A 14,446-nucleotide genomic window follows, 5' to 3' on the forward strand; every position below is an offset into this window, starting at 1 on the left:
TAGCTTTGAACCCGTTCAATTGGTAATCCATCGAGATGCAGACTACATTCTACGGGGGTAGATTTACGACGGGAGGTGAAAGCAATGAACTTTGTTTTTTTTTTTACATTTAGCGCTAGTTTGTCAGTGCTAAACCAATTTGCTGCTTTTTGGAGGCTATCATTTGCAAGTGATTCAGCCTTTTCTGCCGACTGATGAGGTATCAGTAGAGCTGTGTCATCTGCGTACATGACTGCTTGTCCATGCTCAATGAAACGAGGAAAATCATTTATAAAGAGGGAAAAAAGCAGGGGGCCAAGTACTGACCCTTGCGGAACTCCTGTCCTAACTTCCCCCATTGAAGATCTTTGATCTGAGATTTGCACGAATTGCATGCGGTTAGTTAGGTAGCTACGGAAAAAATTGCTGGCTGGTCCTCGAAATCCATAACTTTCAAGTTTCTGTAACAAAATGTCATGTTTAACAGTGTCGAATGCTTTTCTAATGTCAAGGAATATGCCTATAATAATCTTGTTTCAATTTAAAGCCCGGTTAATTATTTCTGTTGCTGAGTGTACTGCTGTGCCTGTAGAATGACCTCTGCGGAAACCATGCTGTTCTCTGGCTAAGATGCCATATTTTTCAACAAAATCCTGTATTCTCTTAGCTATTAGTTTTTCGAAGAGCGTATTAATGCAACTCAGTATGGTGATTGTCGTGAGAAAATGTAAGAGACCCCGAACCAGCCTGTGCTGAACAATACCAGACTGCATGTGGCATGGTTCCGTACACGCCACTGGGGGAGGAGGGGGGGGGGGGGGGCTCTTACGGTTACTCATGATAGTACGACAATGCCACTTTTTGACCAGGAAACCTGCGCGGATTCCAACATATGTTCGATAAAATCCCTTGCAGGTGTTAGTAAATGTGTTCTCACATTTCAATGAACTCGATGCCCGACGAAACAAACGTTCGTTGAATATTCGGCTATGTGACCGGCGGATTTCTACTGTGGGGGTACTTGTTGCCTTCGACATAAAGCGTATATTTTGTCCAGTACAAGTTTGATTTCCGCGCGCGCACGCAGGCGCACGAGCACACACACGCACACGCAAGCACGCAAGCACCCCTCCCCCCCCCCCCCCACACACACACACTCACAGCGAGAGTTTGGAGAGACGAAGGAATGGTTTTGCTTGATATACTTTGGAAAAAGCTTCAAAAAGATGTTGAATTTACGTCGACTGCTACTTTATCTTTTCAAACGTGCAGAATATAAAGCCAAGGCGGGAGCCTAAGTTCTGGTGCCTTGCGAATCTCTGGTATAAGTAATAATAATGATTGGTTTTTGGGGAAAGGAAATGGAGCAGTCTCTGTCTCATCTATCATTGGAAACCTGAACCGCGCCGCAAGGGAAGGGATAAAACAGGGAGTGAAAAAAGAAAGGAAGAAAGAGGTGCCGTAGTGGAGGGCTCCGGAATAATTTCGACCATCTGGGGATCTTTAACGTGCACTGACATCGCACAACACACGGCCGCCTTAGCGTTTTGCCTCCATCAGTCTTGTCCCCTTTCCTATTTAACATAACTCTCATAAATCTGGCTAAAGAACTTAACAAAGTGCCCAACCTGTCCCACGCACTCTACGCCGATGACATCACGCTATAGGCCACCAAAGGAAGTGATGCCGAGCTGAAGGAAACCCTTCAAAGAGGCGCGGACACAGTGGTCAGGGAAGCCGAGCGTTTTGGACTCACCTGTTCCCTGTCTAAATCAGAACTTCTAACAATAAAGCACCCGATAATTAAAGAACACCCACCCACTGAGATACTTCTGGGGCAAAACAAAATTCCAGAGTCAAGGAACTTAAAATACTTGGACTCTACATTCACAGTAATGGTAAAAACGCCACAGCCATCAAAAAATGGCCTCTTACGTATGTCAGTTCAGCAGGTTAATTAGAAGGATCACCAATGGACACAAAGGAACAAGAGAGACAGACACCAGGAGATTTGTTCAGGCCTTCGTCCTGAGTAGGATCGTATATACGGCACCGCATTTAAATATGGACCGGACTGAAACAGAGAAAAGTAACACCCTAATTAGGCAGGCATACAAAATTGCGCTATGCCTACCCACAACTACGCTACGGATAAGCTGTTGGGGTTAAGAATGCACAACACCTTAGAGGAACTGATTGAGGCTCACAAAATCTCCCAGTTGGAGAGACTCGCTAACTCTAAAACCGGCAAAAGAATCATTACCAAACTCAAAGTTCGCTATGTCACCGAAAATTCCGAGAAGCATCGTCGAATATATATATATATATATATATATATATATATATATATATATATATATATATATATATATATATATATATATATATATATATATATATATATATATATATTAGCAGATAAGTTAAAGGAAATGAGGGGCCCGTTTGACAAATTTATGAAGGGAGCCAACAGTCACCGAAACCAAGGTACATAGGGTAACGTTAATTTTTTTTTTTTTAATGTGTTATGCTTGCCAGTGGGATAATAATACTTAGATGAATAAATCGCTTAAAGAAAATTACTTATAAAGCAGCAGAAAAAACAACCATGCCGCCGGTGGGATCCGAACCCACGACCTCCGAATATCGCGTCCGGTGCTCTTACCAACTGAGCTACGGCGACGGCTGTCCAATCTGCTGCTCTCGTGGGTATTTATGTTTACTGGGTGTAAGCGAGCCTTGAGAGTGTTCACCAGCGCCACCCTCGACCATAGCGGCGGACGTAGCACGTCCTGTAATACCGCGAGCGTAACGTAGAACGTCATCTAACGGCGAGGGCGGAAACTGTGCGAGAGCCCTCTTATGCTACCTATGGCATCAAGACTGCCAGAACCGAGACCCTCGTTAAGCTATTAGCAGATAAGTTAAAGGAAATGAGGGGCCCGTTTGACAAATTTATGAAGGGAGCCAACAGTCACCGAAACCAAGGTACATAGGGTAACGTTAATTTTTTTTTTTTTTAATGTGTTATGCTTGCCAGTGGGATAATAATACTTAGATGAATAAATCGCTTAAAGAAAATTACTTATAAAGCAGCAGAAAAAACAACCATGCCGCCGGTGGGATCCGAACCCACGACCTCCGAATATCGCGTCCGGTGCTCTTACCAACTGAGCTACGGCGACGGCTGTCCAATCTGCTGCTCTCGTGGGTATTTATGTTTACTGGGTGTAAGCGAGCCTTGAGAGTGTTCACCAGCGCCACCCTCGACCATAGCGGCGGACGTAGCACGTCCTGTAATACCGCGAGCGTAACGTAGAACGTCATCTAACGGCGAGGGCGGAAACTGTGCGAGAGCCCTCTTATGCTACCTATGGCATCAAGACTGCCAGAACCGAGACCCTCGTTAAGCTATTAGCAGATAAGTTAAAGGAAATGAGGGGCCCGTTTGACAAATTTATGAAGGGAGCCAACAGTCACCGAAACCAAGGTACATAGGGTAACGTTAATTTTTTTTTTTTTTTTTTTTTAATGTGTTCTAAGTATTATCTAAGTATTATTATCCCACTGGCAAGCATAACACATTAAAAAAAAAATTAACGTTACCCTATGTACCTTGGTTTCGGTGACTGTTGGCTCCCTTCATAAATTTGTCAAACGGGCCCCTCATTTCCTTTAACTTATCTGCTAATAGCTTAACGAGGGTCTCGGTTCTGGCAGTCTTGATGCCATAGGTAGCATAAGAGGGCTCTCGCACAGTTTCCGCCCTCGCCGTTAGATGACGTTCTACGTTACGCTCGCGGTATTACAGGACGTGCTACGTCCGCCGCTATGGTCGAGGGTGGCGCTGGTGAACACTCTCAAGGCTCGCTTACACCCAGTAAACATAAATACCCACGAGAGCAGCAGATTGGACAGCCGTCGCCGTAGCTCAGTTGGTAAGAGCACCGGACGCGATATTCGGAGGTCGTGGGTTCGGATCCCACCGGCGGCATGGTTGTTTTTTCTGCTGCTTTATAAGTAATTTTCTTTAAGCGATTTATTCATCTAAGTATTATTATCCCACTGGCAAGCATAACACATTAAAAAAAAAAAAAAAAATTAACGTTACCCTATGTACCTTGGTTTCGGTGACTGTTGGCTCCCTTCATAAATTTGTCAAACGGGCCCCTCATTTCCTTTAACTTATCTGCTAATAGCTTAACGAGGGTCTCGGTTCTGGCAGTCTTGATGCCATAGGTAGCATAAGAGGGCTCTCGCACAGTTTCCGCCCTCGCCGTTAGATGACGTTCTACGTTACGCTCGCGGTATTACAGGACGTGCTACGTCCGCCGCTATGGTCGAGGGTGGCGCTGGTGAACACTCTCAAGGCTCGCTTACACCCAGTAAACATAAATACCCACGAGAGCAGCAGATTGGACAGCCGTCGCCGTAGCTCAGTTGGTAAGAGCACCGGACGCGATATTCGGAGGTCGTGGGTTCGGATCCCACCGGCGGCATGGTTGTTTTTTCTGCTGCTTTATAAGTAATTTTCTTTAAGCGATTTATTCATCTAAGTATTATTATCCCACTGGCAAGCATAACACATTAAAAAAAAAAAAATTAACGTTACCCTATGTACCTTGGTTTCGGTGACTGTTGGCTCCCTTCATAAATATATATATATATATATATATATATATATATATATATATATATATATATATATATATATTTGCGGTGGCCAAAGGGAGGTAACCTACGTGGATGCGTCAAAGCATGAGGAGAGGAAGGGCCACGTGATAGCCGCTGTAAACCAGGATGACGAAACAACAACAGCTGCCACTGTCCTCACAAACAACATCGAGGAAGCAGAAGAGGCAGCAGTCGCCCTGGCGATAACCAGCACACAACGTAGAGTCATAATGAGTGACTCGAAAAGTGCTGTAAGGAACTTTGCACAAGGAAAAATACACAAAATTGCACACCAAATCCTCGACAGGGCAAAAAATATTCAAATTCGCCAGATTAAATTGACCTGGGTCCTCGCACACTCCTTTCATCCAGGGAATGAAATGGCTCATCAAAAAGCTCGAGGTCTCATTAACCGGGTCATGAGCTCTCATCCCTACGAGACAGCTGAGGAGCGCATGACTACATACAAGGATCGAGATTACAAACTATTACAAAGAACAGAGATTAATATACCCGCCTCTGCATAAATCACTAAATAAACAGAAACAGATTGTTTGGAGGCAACTTCAAGCAGGCACATTCCCTAACCCACACAGAAGAGCCCTAATGTACCCCGGTAACTTTAAACCACAGTCCCCCATGTGTAAGGATCCAAAAGTGAACCTTGCACATATGATGGACGGATGTTCCAGGCTTAAGGCTAGACCAGAATGGCATATTAGCAACAAAGAACAGTGACATACTGCGGTAACCAGCTCGGAACCTTAAGTTCATAGGCTGGTGGTGGATTGGGCACTGGAGGTCGCCCGCAGGCACAAAGCCGTGGCCATCGCCTGAAGCCTGGACCCAACACCACATCCACGGCGGTGACAACGCAACCTTTTTGGTTCAATAAAGTTTTCAATGAAAAATTAAATGCCTCCATAAAATTGCAGCCGCCTCGCGCGGTGGCTGCGTTTTAAGCTTGGTCAAGTTAAGTTTTGCTCGGTTAAGCTCGGTTAAGTTTTTGGTACTTTCGAAAAGGAATCAACAATACATGTTGGTTTCGAGTAAAACTTGTAAAAATTGAAACATTCCTTTCGCTTTCCACATTGCGCCTTTCAGGACAGTCGTAGTTACATAAACGGAAGGATATTCCCTCGGCTCCTGGAGTGCGCCGCTCCGTCAACAACAAAAGTTCCCTGCTTTGGACACGCATCAAAGGAAACCGGTTCCCTGGGCCCCAAGGCAAAAAGTCTTGCTCCATGTCGTGACGAGGGCGGAAATGTCACTGCCTTCCTGAATCGTGAATCCGGGGAGAAAGAGGCACATTTTTGCGGAATAAGCGATAAAGCGAATAACATTCCAGGAAAGAATCCAAACAGTCCCCAGTGACAGCGAGCACATTTGGAAACAAACACAGATGGCTTAGTAAAAAATACCAAGAAAACAACTTCAGTTAAAGGCGATAGAGGCAATCGCGTCGCACAACGTTTCTTTTGGTTTCGTGCTGGCAATTTCCTGGGATCGACTACTGAGATTGAAAGCACTCTTTCTGTTTGAAGAAAATAATCCTTATAATGAAGTACCTCGACAAAACGTTAACTTAAACCCAGTGAAGTGCAGGGCTCCGACTACATTGTGTACCTGTGGTTGTTTCATATCGCCCATTTGTAACTAAATAGAAGAGATTGTCGCTTGGCTACCGGCACGTCGCACCTCGCCAGGCACGCATTTTTTCCCTCTGTTCTTGCTGCCCGTGCACAATACCCTACACCGCTCGTCCCATGCAGTATTCATTTCGGCCGTGCTTCTCCCGCCACTACAGAAACCGCAAGGCCACGGGTAAAAAAAAAAGAAACAGCAGCGATGCAGCCTCCATAGACAACCGGCCATTGGTGTTTCGGCCGTCACATACATCATTTGCGGCGTGTTAAACACCGGTAAAGGACGTGAAACTGGCGACCGACAACTGCGTTCTGCCCGATGGAAAGGTTAAAGGAGAGTGCGCAGAATAAAATAGGTGGGGAGGAGAGGGCCAGAAGTGTGTCCCAGATGCAATAAACAAGAGGACGGATATGGAAAGCAAGAAAGAAAGACAACAAAATTGAGAGAAATTCGGAGAGAAAGTGAAAAGAGTGCGACAGACAGAGAGAGGGCCGGTACGTATACCCGGGCGACGTTTGCGCGGCTACGCTGGGCGATTAACAAGTACGACCTCGAAAAGCACCGAAGCGGACGATATGAACCGAGTCGCGTGGTACGTGCAGTCTCGGACCATGGCCTCATCTATTTGTGCCGCGGTTTTCCGGGACCTCAGCAGGGGGCAGTCCAAGCGCGGATTCATGCCGTGAGCACCTCGATGCGGTCTTTATGAGGCCCCCACGCACGCTGAGCCGCATGCTGCAGGCTGTTGCCTAACTGGAACGGCCTCGACAGAAGCGTGATTATTGGCGGAACGTAGATGTGCCGCTCGCGTTAGTGGGCAATGCTTCTGGACATCTCGAGCCGTTATTTTTTTTTTTTTTGGGGGGGGGGGGGGGGGTGGGGGGGGGCATTCGCACTGCACAGGCGTCGGGCAGAGGTTTGAGAAAAAACTCGTTTACTGCGATTGCTGCGGTTATTCCTGAAAGCGAAGGTCTTGCCCAAGTTTTAATTTCCACTGCCTGAGATAATTGCACCGGCTCCGAGCCTCTTTCGTGGTTATGACGAAGAGAATTCTCTCGTTTGTGCTTAGAACGCTGCGCCTCTTTTTCTTTTCTTCTTTACTGTGGGAGGCAGAGGACTGAGGAGGAGGAGAAAATCTTTATTAAGGAAAAGGGGAGTAATGTAGATTCTCTCCTCTGCTCCCACCTCAGGGAGATAGGAGAGAATCTGCCTAACCATGCAAATACTCTTTTGTCTTCGGAATCACCTCTCTGCAGTACAGTGCGTTCATTCAAGTGCACTGCCTTCATCATTATAATCCTATTGGTATGCTGTCGTCTTTGATTCGCCATTCACTTTGTCTTTTCTGTATGAAATTTTTTTCTGTCGTAGCCAGGCGTATGGCTTTTGTTTTGGCAGGCTCTAATGCCATTGGTAGTTTTGCTCGCGGCTTTGTTTTTGCTTTTCTCTTGTCTTGCGGCATTGCTCCAGTGCAAGTGGGTTTCTTTACTTTGCGTTTCTGTTTCACCGAGCAATGTATAGATACTTACTGTGGAAGGTTCTGTAGTGTCTGTAGCCATATAATGCGGTACTGAGCATTAACATAACCCTGAGGTATTATCTCTTGCTTATCGTCGCTTGTCTTACACATAGCATGCTCATGCAGGTGGCCGATTGATAAGATATCTCCGCTGTTTAGGGTCCCGATGCTGCACGTAGACTATCAGGGACGCCATAAATGGAGGAGCGTTCGGGAGGGGGAGAGGGTAGGAGGGCTCTAGACGAGTTTCGACCACTTGAGGTTTGTTAACGTTCGCTGATGCCGCATAGTATACAGATAATTGTATTTTGCCGCACAATTAATAAAGTATTTAAATTAGCTTAATATCAGTGCGAACGGCGCATAATTAATGAAAGAAAATGTGCTTGCTCTGCATGGCACACATTTGAGTTGATCTTACTCATGCGCAACAATACATATTTATAACTACGATGTCTTGCATCACTACTTTATTGAACCATTCCTTTCTTTTTAGTACAAAGTCCAAGCCAAATTCAATATGTATGTTAATATTTACTGGATGGTGCTTGCCTCAAATGTTCGTTAGTGCAGTTTTAAAGTGAAAATATCTTGGATTTCTCCCCCACAGATCACTGCTTGAGTGCCACTTCTGAGGCTGAGAATCTGAGAGTCACGTAAGTGTTCTTGGCAATTTACTTGAAGTAGTAAATACTTTCACAAAGTGCTTATTCACCACCAACATTACGCTTCAAGCAGCTCTGTGCCTTATGATTTCGTCTTATGATTTGTGATTTCTTCCAAGAATTTCCCGCCATTTACGTTTAGCTCTAAACGTATTTATGTGGGTGCGCCTTGCTTTGGTCACATAATCTTGAATCTGTATTTCATCACACTAGTCTTGAGTTTTTTTGTTTTGTTTGCAGAGTCTCAAAATTTTAAGAAAGGTGATCATAGTGGTGATGTTTTACCTAAGGGCTATCTTTCATTAAAAAACCTTCATGAAATGTTATCTTTGCCTGGCCCTCGTGTGAAGCAAAGCGCCAGACAGGTAAATTTATTTTATAGCTGTACTACATACCGGCTACGCCTAAAACCTGCTATTAATAGCAGCCCCCACACGAAGAACTGTTTGCTACAACAACCTCTGAAAAAAATAATAAAAAATAACCCCCTTAATTCTCCTAATTTCTGTGCTATAGGATACAACGCATTTCAACGAAACAAACCAACATTCCCATGCAACAGCAACCATGCCGTGACAGCAAACGTGTGAGGTAAAAGGACAGCGGCCGTTACTGCAAGTTGTAACGACCGCGGAAATAATTTCCTCGCGTATTTAGGTATGCGCATATTGAGAAAGTTTCTTTTCGCACGATGACGATAGCAAAAATATTCTGCCAGTAAGATAAGCAATGAGGGCTGCGGCCGACGGTGAACAGGAATTTTTATGCGCACCGTTTATGCGATGCATTCAGGCCGAGACTATGCATTAAAAGAGCCACCGCCTACCTGTCACGCATTCAAATCACCACGTTATCGTCACTTATGAAAGCTTCCACTTCCTGGATTAAAATCTATGTAATGCACTTTTACGGCAATATCCGGTGTTTGTAGATCTATTAAAATTATTTTTTATCCAGTTCCTACTGCTTCCTATCGCTACAATTTTTTATTGGCCTTTGGTTGCATTCTAAGGAAGGGTAACTGTTAAGAAGCTATCTTTTGATCAGGGTACCTAGATAAATCACCCAGGATTCCTTGGTATATTAAACTCTAGTTGGACATTTGCGGGCGAGGCATCCACTGATTTTGATTGTTTGCAGTGATATTTATGAAACTAACATTGAAGCAGTTAGTATTATCAAAAATCTGCACTGGAGTTAGACACTATTCAAGTGCATTTAAAATAGGGACGAAGGTTTTCTTAACTTTGTTCTTGGGCGAAATGCTGTGATATGTATCTCGTGCTTACGATCACTACATGTTACTTTCATTGTTGTTTTTGAGAAGATTCATTTGCGTTTATGAGGCATTTGCATTTTGTGATTTTCTGCTCCTGACGGTCGTGCTGGTTCCTGTTCAATATTAAATTTTCTATCTCTTTTCGGTTACGAGGGGCCCCACTTTATTTGGACACAGCGCAAGCTTTGTGCAAGTGTATTTTTTCAAGCGCGTTAATGAAGCAACTCCCTAACACAACTATATCAGTTATACGTTCTCTGCTGTCTTCAGGACAACTTGCCGATGCTGCGAGACTTGCCGAATGCATCGTTTGCATAATCAGAAAGGACACGAAAATAACTACCACGGACTAGTCACAGCTTTCTACGGAAGCTCTTGAGATACATAACTAGACACTCAAATGTGTGTCCCATTGACTAAGCCAAATTGGCTGCGGGAGGCGTTTTTGTAGAAAGGCAATTTTTTCCATGCTACATGACTGCGCACAAAAGGTAATTTTTTCAATATTTTGTGAGACGATGCTGAGGAAATAACTAATGCTCGGCACAGCTCCACCAGCTTTCAATTAAGTGAGATGTTCAAAGATATGTGCGCCACGCACTTTCGTTTCACTTGAACGTGTATCCATGATCTCTTGTGTCGGAACCATTTAACTTCTAAATAAGGCTAAATTAGAACAACGCTTATTTCTGGAAGTTCTCGCATGGTATTACCTTGAAAAGTTCCGTCACCTGTCATCAGATAAAAATGAAACACCGGAACATCCACAGAAAATTTTGACAAGCCCATTTTCAACGAGAATTTTTTATGAACGATGGTTTACTGCGCGCGACTACACAACATTATAAACGACGACACAAAGAAGCAGACAAGTACATACGGGGCACAAATTCACTGCTGTTTAATACACATGTAACACTTGTTCTTATGCAAATTTTAGCGGATGATGTGTATGAAATAATTCGCCATGATGATACAGATGACGGACCAGCACTATCCTTTCTTTAATATGTCTATCTCTGCTTCAGTAAGGGCAACGAAAAAGAGGGTCGCCAACACACTTTTCATGATCTGCATCGAAGACGGCGTATGCCTCTCTCATCTCTCGTTCTATACCTTTATTTTCATGTCCTATTATGCTGGTTTCAACAAACAAGGGATGACACTTGTGTCAAGCACAAAACGTGGCCAGGGTCCCTGGGTGCGCACTGAGCCCACACTTCCTAGTATGTTCGCTTATTCTTCGATTAATGCATCCTCCTGATTGGCCGACGCAATAATTAATAAAGACACAGATGCACAAAATAAAAAAGATAAACTATATGCATTCATAAAAGAATAAGCGAAAATTCCAGGATCTGCGGGTGGACTTGGCACAGGAACCTGGCCATGCATTGCGCTCGAAAAAAGTGTCATCCGTTGGTTGGTGAGACTAGCATTATAGGTCATAGAAATAAAAGGATATAAAAAGAGATTATAGAGGCTTGCGTAATCTTCGAAGCGGATCCTGAAAAGTGTGTTAGTGACCTTGTCATTGCGTTATCAGAAACAGAGACAGACAAAATCAAGAACGGATAGTGGTGGAGCGTCACCTGTATCATCATGGCTAAATAACCGGATACTTCATGCGCTAAAATTTCTACAAAAAGCATGAGTTACGCGTGTAATACAGTTGTGATTTCGCGACTCGAGCGTACTTGTTTTTGTCTTTGTCTCGTCGTTTGCTGCGGTGTGCGGTAGCACGCAGTAAACCATGGTGCAGAACCAACTGGCCCCTGTTTTAGCTTTGCCGTTTATGAAAGCAATTTTTTTATATCACAACATTTTACTACAACAATCAATACATCTCGCATTCTTTTCCTCAGCAGGCTCACATTTCTTAGCTATTGAAGTTTTTACTATCGTCAAAAACGTTTTCTATTGGATTTTCTATAGCAGTCCTATCTGCTCTATGCCCGCGATCAACAAACTTTAAAAGAAAGGTTTTGCTAGCATCGGAAGAATTTACCATTACCTTTTATATTTCTTATAGAAAGCTACAATATTCCACAACATTCCCACAATTAAAGCTAATGTACAAGAATCATAGACATGATCCTGGCGTCGCATGTACGACTTTAAAGTTCCGACACCAGCGTTGTACTCAGTGCGGCAGCAACGTATTACTGTGCGCTAGGCGCAGCAAAGTGCGTCTATTACATCACTGGGCGGAGACAACGCTCGATTTTGGGGAATGAGGAGGGCGACGATGGTAACTTTGAGGGAAGCATCACTTCCAGAACAACAGACGCTGGAGCCCTCTGACGCTTCTGAGCACTTCTCGCTAATTTCACCTTCGTTGCATGGAGCACCATGTAATTCGTTTAGTTCTCCCTCGTTGACAGCTACTATGGTAAACTGACATCGGTCACGCTAAGTGCCCGTCTCAGGGCTGAGCGCGTCAAGCGGCCTCGAATGTGGATTACGCAAGCGGCACGGCCTGCACGGCTCAGCACTTGCATGGGGAACATGGAACAAAGTGCTCCGGCCGCGAAAGAAAACGCGAGAAGTTCGCGGTATACGCGCCCAGAGTTGCGTTAAGAGCGCATACGAGGCTATATGACGCCCAGCGTCGCGTCTTCCCAGAACTCTGGCAGCGGTCCCGCTATTGCCGCCGGGACGTATTCTCGGAATTCCGTCATCGGCGCATCGCGCAATGTTTCCGAGCGACCACCCTCATCATCGCGGTAGCGATACTGGACGCCTACTCGCCACCGCTTTACAGTGGCGAAATCCCCGGATCCTACTCCGATCATCGGTTCCTGCACCACGGGGCGTCAGTCGTCGCAGGACAAGGCATCCGCACGCGATGGCGCGAATGAGCAGAGCATAAGGGTACAGTAGAGTTGAGAATAACGCGGGAGGGAGGGAGGGAGGGGGGGAGGGGGGTTGCCGGAGAGTAAGGGAAGGGCCGCGGTTTCGAAGCATCTAGTGCTGCCCGCTGCTCACGTCTCGTTCCTCGCTTCGCTCCAAATTGCTCGAAGTTTGCAGCGTATAGAAGGCGTGTCTTTGGGCTACGGGATTCGCCCCAGCAGCACATCTCGAAAAAAAAAAACGCACCCGTATTATACCGTCGCATCTGGTAGCGCGAGAGTTGGCCGTTCCGACAAACGTGCTCGAGGAAGAGTTGAGACGCCAGCGACGCAGCGCATAGATTTGCGGTCGGCACGTAAAAGCCGTCTTTCTCGCGCCACGTTTTTTTTCCCGCGCTTTCGAGAGAAGCGTGCCGGTGAGAAAGAAGGGAAAACGAAAGTATACGACCGGGAAAGAAAGGAAGACGGCTGTGCGAGACGCCAAATGATGAGAAACGGCTTTTGCGAAACAGAATATTGCCGGCCGCGTGTGCGCTTTGCGAACTGATTTTCGATGCGTGTATAGCGGGCGGGCAGGAAGAAATTAGATGCCCCGCGGTCTCTCCTGTGAAGTGAAACGGTTGGCTTCGGCTGCCGTCGTATCATCCGGTCTCCACTCGTTTTACGGCAGGTTTCTGCGGCTACAAAACGAAAATTGAACAACGTGTTATTTTTTTTTTCTCTCTCTTACTTCCGGATACCATCGTTCCAATTTTTACGGTTTCCAGAGAGATAACTGAAAGCGGGCCGCCGACGCCTGTGATGTGGCCGGAGTTATAAAGGCAGACGCCAGCGAGGAAGTAATTGAGGAATCTCGCGGGCGCCCATTATATATCCTATACCTCTTCTTTTAATTTTTTTTTCTCTCCAATTTCCCCAGCCTAAGTCGTTCGCAATTTCACTCGACCGCGTGTGGTCCGTTCGATGTCGTTTTTGTTTTCACCTGCGAACAAACTTTTCTCTCGCTTCATCTAATACCGAACTTTTTCATTCCCTAGAATGTAGTGATTTTCTTAACTCGTAGGAATACACCTCTAGTTTAAACTCGAGTATTTCTCCTTCCTTTGCGTTTTATTCCCGTGCCCTGCACGGGTACCAGTTCAAGAAAGCAATAAAAAGAAATGAAATGAGATTGGTGTCTCCAGCTTGCGTCTTCTCGATTCATGTTGCGGAAAGTTATGGCTAGCAATCCAGTAATGTTAGGTGCGTTTCTTAACACACTGCCTTCGGTCATTCACGAAACTAACGTGCGAGGCTCTCTGGTAGTATAATTTATAACCTAATATTGTAGAAGGCACATCACGAGAAAAGTCGCGATTCTGTGCGTTCTGCGGCCTGTTAAGCTTCTCTGGAGTACGCAACGGTACGATTGCTTCAGTGTTCAATAAAACGATCGCATGAGTCAACCTGAAATCGAGCCCATAAATTGGTGAAGCACTTCTGAATCTGCGCAGGTGCGCAAAACTACCTATGCAAAAATGAGAGCAAACACGCTCTGGAAATAAAATTTCTTAATTCTCGGAGTTAAAAAGTAATCTGTTATAGAGCTCAGTATGACTCAATCTTCCTTATTATGCGGCTATGTATTACTGGATACATGCTTGTTTCGTGGTATATACGGTCTGTAAGGCCTCCGTTCGACCAAACCTTTTCATAACTGAAAGGATGTAGCAAGTTTGTTTTTGCACCCATAGTGTTGTACCTTAAGACGCGCATACGGAAAAACCATCTTCTTCCTCTTCGAGTTACTTACTGAGCAGACTATTACGGCAAAGTGGTGCATTTTAATGCG

The 14,446-nt window shown here is 45.0% G+C and overlaps 1 protein-coding gene across 2 annotated transcripts in view; it reads left to right on the forward strand.

Moving 5' to 3' along the window:
- The window catches only part of LOC144124927 (5-hydroxytryptamine receptor-like), a 370,208-nt gene that overhangs the window by 256,634 nt on the left and 99,128 nt on the right, over positions 1 to 14,446 (forward strand). Inside the window, exon 4 of one of the 2 annotated variants that reach the window (XM_077657877.1) lies at positions 8,430 to 8,475. The exons of the other annotated variant lie outside the window; for it this stretch is intronic. The gene's annotated coding sequence lies outside the window, so the exon portion shown is untranslated. The remainder of the gene's footprint in view (positions 1 to 8,429; positions 8,476 to 14,446) is intronic. 2 annotated transcript variants of the gene reach the window in all.

This window comes from Amblyomma americanum, chromosome 3 (assembly GCF_052857255.1).
Source record: "Amblyomma americanum isolate KBUSLIRL-KWMA chromosome 3, ASM5285725v1, whole genome shotgun sequence".
Taxonomy (NCBI): Eukaryota; Metazoa; Arthropoda; class Arachnida; order Ixodida; family Ixodidae; genus Amblyomma; species Amblyomma americanum.